Genomic DNA, 6153 nt, shown 5'->3' with positions numbered 1-6153 from the left:
ATTCAAGCAAGCCTGGCTGAAGACGGCTGGAATGCCAGAAACCGGTCCTAGGAAGCTTGTTTCCGGTCCAGGGAAGGCATGGCTTGGCAGTTTGGGCTGGACTGTTCCTATGAGGCACAGGGTCAGACTGATTTGCATATGGCCATGTCTGAACTGGGGTGGCAGAGTGGGCTAAAGAACGGTGATGGATTAAACCCAGATCTGTTGATTGGGTGTGAGTTTTTGATTGGTTCAGATGCTCTGTCCATCCCCACCCCCTTTTGTACCGCTTTGTTCGCCATAAATTGGCAGGTATGCTCAGACGTGAGTCCCTTGCTCACTTCACCACTGGATTCAAGCAAGCCTGGCTGAAGACAGCTGGAATGCCAGAAACCGGTCCTAGGAAGCTTGTTTCCGGTCCAAGGAAGGCATGGCTTGGCAGTTCGGGCTGGACTGTTCCCATGAGGCACAGGGTCAGACTGATTTGCATATGGCCATGTCTGAACTGGGGTGGCAGAGTGGGCTAAAGAACGGTGATGGATTAAACCCAGATCTGTTAACTTGGTGTGTGTTTTTGATTGGTTCAGATGCTCTGTCCATCACCACCCCCTTTTTGTACCGCTTTTTCGCCAAAAGTTGGCAGGGTATGCTCGGACGTGAGTCCCTTGCTCACTTTGACACTGGATTCAAGCAAGCCTGGCTGAAGACGGCTGGAATGCCAGAAACCGGTCCTAGGAAGCTTGTTTCCGGTCCAGGGACGGCATGGCTTGGCAGTTTGGGCTGGACTGTTCCTATGAGGCACAGGGTCAGACTGATTTGCATATGGCCATGTCTGAACTGGGGTGGCAGAGTGGGCTAAAGAACGGTGATGGATTAAACCCAGATCTGTTGATTGGGTGTGAGTTTTTGATTGGTTCAGATGCTCCGTCCATCACCACCCCCTTTTGTACCGCTTTGTTCGCCACAAGTTGGCAGGGTATGCTCAGACGTGAGTCCCTTGCTCACTTTGCCACTGGATTCAAGCAAGCCTGGCTGAAGACGGCTGGAATGCCAGAAACCGGTCCTAGGAAGTTTGTTTTCGGTCCAGGGAAGGCATTGCTTGGCAGTTCGGGCTGGACGGTTCCCATGACGCACAGGGTCAGACTGATTTGCATATGGCCATGTCTGAACTGGGGTGGCAGAGTGGGCTAAAGAACGGTGATGGATTAAACCCAGATCTGTTGACTGGGTGTGAGTTTTTGATTGGTTCAGATGCTCCGTCCATCACCACCCCCTTTTGTACCGCTTTGTTCGCCATAGGTTGGCACGGAATGCTCAGACGTGAGTCCCTTGCTCACTTTGCCACTGGATTCAAGCAAGCCTGGCTGAAGAAGGCTGGAATGCCAGAAACCGGTCCTAGGAAGCTTGTTTCCGGTCCAGGGAAGGCATGGCTTGGCAGTTCGGGCTGGACTGTTCCCATGAGGCACAGGGTCAGACTGATTTGCATATGGCCATGTCTGAACTGGGGTGGCAGAGTGGTCTAAAGAACGGTGATGGATTAAACCCAGATCTGTTGACTGGGTGTGAGTTTTTGATTGGTTCAGATGCTCCGTCCATCACCACCCCCTTTTGTACCGCTTTGTTTGCCATAAATTGGCAGGTATGCTCAGACGTGAGTCCCTTGCTCACATCACCACTGGATTCAAGCAAGCCTGGCTGAAGACAGCTGGAATGCCAGAAACCGGTCCTAGGAAGCTTGTTTCTGGTCCAAGGAAGGCATGGCTTGGCAGTTTGGGCTGGACTGTTCCCATGAGGCACAGGGTCAGACTGATTTGCATATGGCCATGTCTGAACTGGGGTGGCAGAGTGGGCTAAAGAACGGTGATGGATTAAACCCAGATCTGTTAACTTGGTGTGTGTTTTTGATTGGTTCAGATGCTCTGTCCATCACCACCCCCTTTTTGTACCGCTTTTTCGCCAAAAGTTGGCAGGGTATGCTCAGACGTGAGTCCCTTGCTCACTTTGACACTGGATTCAAGCAAGCCTGGCTGAAGACGGCTGGAATGCCAGAAACCGGTCCTAGGAAGCTTGTTTCCGGTCCAGGGAAGGAATGGCTTGGCAGTTTGGGCTGGACTGTTCCTATGAGGCACAGGGTCAGACTGATTTGCATATGGCCATGTCTGAACTGGGGTGGCAGAGTGGGCTAAAGAACGGTGATGGATTAAACCCAGATCTGTTGATTGGGTGTGTGTTTTTGATTGGTTCAGATGCTCTGTCCATCACCACCCCCTTTTTGTACCGCTTTTTCGCCAAAAGTTGGCAGGGTATGCTCGGACGTGAGTCCCTTGCTCACTTTGACACTGGATTCAAGCAAGCCTGGCTGAAGACGGCTGGAATGCCAAAAACCGGTCCTAGGAAGCTTGTTTCCGGTCCAGGGAAGGCATGGCTTGGCAGTTTGGGCTGGACTGTTCCTATGAGGCACAGGGTCAGACTGATTTGCATATGGCCATGTCTGAACTGGGGTGGCAGAGTGGGCTAAAGAACGGTGATGGATTAAACCCAGATCTGTTGATTGGGTGTGAGTTTTTGATTGGTTCAGATGCTCCGTCCATCACCACCCCCTTTTGTACCGCTTTGTTCGCCATAAGTTGGCAGGGTATGCTCAGACATGAGTCCCTTGCTCACTTTGCCACTGGATTCAAGCAAACCTGGCTGAAGACGGCTGGAATGCCAGAAACCGGTCCTAGGAAGCTTGTTTTCAGTCCAGGGAAGGCATTGCTTGGCAGTTCGGGCTGGACGGTTCCCATGACGCACAGGGTCAGACTGATTTGCATATGGCCATGTCTGAACTGGGGTGGCAGAGTGGGCTAAAGAACGGTGATGGATTAAACCCAGATCTGTTGACTGGGTGTGAGTTTTTGATTGATTCAGATGCTCCATCCATCACCACCCCCTTTTATACCGCTTTGTTCGCCATAGGTTGGCAGGGAATGCTCAGACGTGAGTCCCTTGCTCACTTTGCCACTGGATTCAAGCAAGCCTGGCTGAAGAAGGCTGGGATGCCAGAAACCGGTCCTAGGAAGCTTGTTTCCGGTCCAGGGAAGGCATGGCTTGGCAGTTCGGGCTGGACTGTTCCCATGAGGCACAGGGTCAGACTGATTTGCATATGGCCATGTCTGAACTGGGGTGGCAGAGTGGTCTAAAGAACGGTGATGGATTAAACCCAGATCTGTTGACTGGGTGTGAGTTTTTGAAATGAAATGAAATGAATGAAATGAAATGAATGAATGAATGAAATGAAATGAAATGAAATGAAATGAATGAAGCTTATATAGCGCATGACTTACCCTGGGGCATCTCCGCGCTTGCTTAGGGAACCCGTCCTGGTATTCCCCTGTGAGATAACCCTGGCAGGGTATCCACAAGGTGAAAGCCAGGCATCCCGCCGCGAGGGGCCGTTGTGGAGATTAAGCAAGCTATTGCCCAGAGTCGCAGAGTGTGAACCCGTGAGTCGAGAAGGCACCGGAGCGAGAATTAACGAGTCCGTGGAATTTTTGAGCCAAGACCCGCCGAGGCGGGGAATTGAACCCTGGTCCAGGGCCGAACTCAAGCTCCAGGTCTGCCGCCTCTAACCCCTGAGCCACACTTTTGTTTGGTTCAGATGCTCCGTCCATCACCACCCCCTTTTGTACCGCTTTGTTTGCCATAAATTGGCAGGTATGCTCAGACGTGAGTCCCTTGCTCACATCACCACTGGATTCAAGCAAGCCTGGCTGAAGACAGCTGGAATGCCAGAAACCGGTCCTAGGAAGCTTGTTTCTGGTCCAAGGAAGGCATGGCTTGGCAGTTCGGGCTGGACTGTTCCCATGAGGCACAGGGTCAGACTGATTTGCATATGGCCATGTCTGAACTGGGGTGGCAGAGTGGGCTAAAGAACGGTGATGGATTAAACCCAGATCCGTTAACTTGTTGTGTGTTTTTGATTGGTTCAGATGCTCTGTCCATCACCACCCCCTTTTTGTACCGCTTTTTCGCCAAAAGTTGGCAGGGTATGCTCAGACGTGAGTCTCTTGCTCACTTTGACACTGGATTCAAGCAAGCCTGGCTGAAGACGGCTGGAATGCCAGAAACCGGTCCTAGGAAGCTTGTTTCCGGTCCAGGGAAGGCATGGCTTGGCAGTTTGGGCTGGACTGTTCCTATGAGGCACAGGGTCAGACTGATTTGCATATGGCCATGTCTGAACTGGGGTGGCAGAGTGGGCTAAAGAACGGTGATGGATTAAACCCAGATCTGTTGATTGGGTGTGAGTTTTTGATTGGTTCAGATGCTCCTTCCATCACCACCCCCTTTTGTACCGCTTTGTTCGCCATAAGTTGGCAGGGTATGCTCAGACGTGAGTCCCTTGCTCACTTTGCCACTGGATTCAAGCAAGCCTGGCTGAAGACGGCTGGAATGCCAGAAACCGGTCCTAGGAAGCTTGTTTCCAGTCCAGGGAAGGCATGGCTTGGCAGTTCGGGCTGGACTGTTCCCATGAGGCACAGGGTCAGACTGGTTTGCATATGGCCATGTCTGAAGGGGTGTGGCAGAGTGGGCTAAAGAACGGTGATGGATTAAACCCAGATCTGTTGACTGGGTGTGAGTTTTTGATTGGTTCAGATGCTCTGTTCATCACCAGCCCCTTTTGTACCGCCTAGTATTTGTAGAGCAGACTGGAGACAAGCATACCCAGCTGTGTTAGTGTAACTTTTCTCATTGTCTGCTGTAGACAGCAAAACTATTGTTATTATAATTACTGAAAGTGAGTGTTGGCCTAGCCGCAAAGTGCTTAGCTTTCAGGCCAGTGTTTGGAGTTCAAGACTGGATCTTTAGCGATAATTCAGAATGTAACACAAAATATGTGCATTGCAATATTACATTTCTGTGTATTTATAACAAAGTTGCTCGTGTTTTTTGGTTGGGAGCATTGTATTATATTTTGAATTAGTACAACTGAAATTGCTAAAAAAGAACACTGAGAGGGTTCCCTAATGTTTGACTAAACAGTCTGTACGAAATTGGCTTATTGTTTTAGGCGGTTGGAAATCCCACTCAGGCAACACCCACAATCGTTGTCAGGATGAACAACAAATAGTCACTAAATTAACCTGTGAGTATCCCTCTCGTAGTTTGACACAAAAGCAGTCAGGCTTAGCATAGAGACAATGTGTAGAGTATTCATATAGCACACAAACAGCAACAAAGTGAAAACATAACACAAGAGAAAAGCCATACCAATTTAGAATAATAGAGTACATTTTAATAAATACAATGATGCCGGAACTACAGAAATCCAATCACGAGAACCTGAGAAATTAATTTTTAAGGTTTTTTTATGAAATTAGACTCTAAAAGCACAAAGCACCACTTGCAGTCATTAGTTGTGCTAGTCCAGGGGAAAGTCACAAGTTCAGGCTGACGAGGATGTAAGAAGGAGGCTTTCAGCACAAAGAGCAGGCCGAGTGTCACGGACTGTCTTTGCTATAGCACGAAGATCCAGTCACCTTGGCGATCAACCGAGCCTGCCATTACTGTTGTGCTAAGTGAAGGTCTTGTGTTGCAGGTCGTCACAGATGGTCTCTGTCGATGCAAAGAGAAGGTATTACCAGAGTTTCCCATTTGCGGCCATCATGGGAAGCAAAGTTGCGGCGCAAACTGGCCTGTTTGTGGTCGTGCAGATCACACATTTCAGGATTCTCACCTTTTCTTCCCAGAGGAGATTCCACTGATGCCATCCAAGTAGGTCAATTGCAGCAGGTCAGCTCTGAAGCTTATTGTGTCCCTGTGGTTCACACAGGAGGTCAGCCAGTTGACCCTTGGAGTCCTTCTGGGATGAAGACAACCAGGTCCAGTTTTCTTTCTCAGAAAGCAAGCCAGTCCCTTAATCAGCAGGGCAGTCCTTCTTAATCTTCCACAGGTGCAAGAGTGTTCTGATGAGTGGATGAGCAGGTCCAATAGTTATACCTGGTGCCAGCTGTTGTGTGTGGACACTCTCTGTCCTACCACCACAATTGGGTCTAGAAAGTTCTTCCCATGGTCAGGGCTCCAAACTGTCTTGGGGTGACAAAAGGCAGGGTAGGCCTGGTATAAGTTTCTTTTGTGTGGTTTGTTGATGAAATACTGTAAAAAGGTAACCTAGTGTTAATCAATGGGTGATAG

This window comes from Lissotriton vulgaris, chromosome 2_1, assembly GCF_964263255.1.
Source record: "Lissotriton vulgaris chromosome 2_1, aLisVul1.2, whole genome shotgun sequence".
NCBI lineage: Eukaryota > Metazoa > Chordata > Amphibia > Caudata > Salamandridae > Lissotriton > Lissotriton vulgaris.
Note: the sequence above shows the minus strand (reverse complement) of the source record.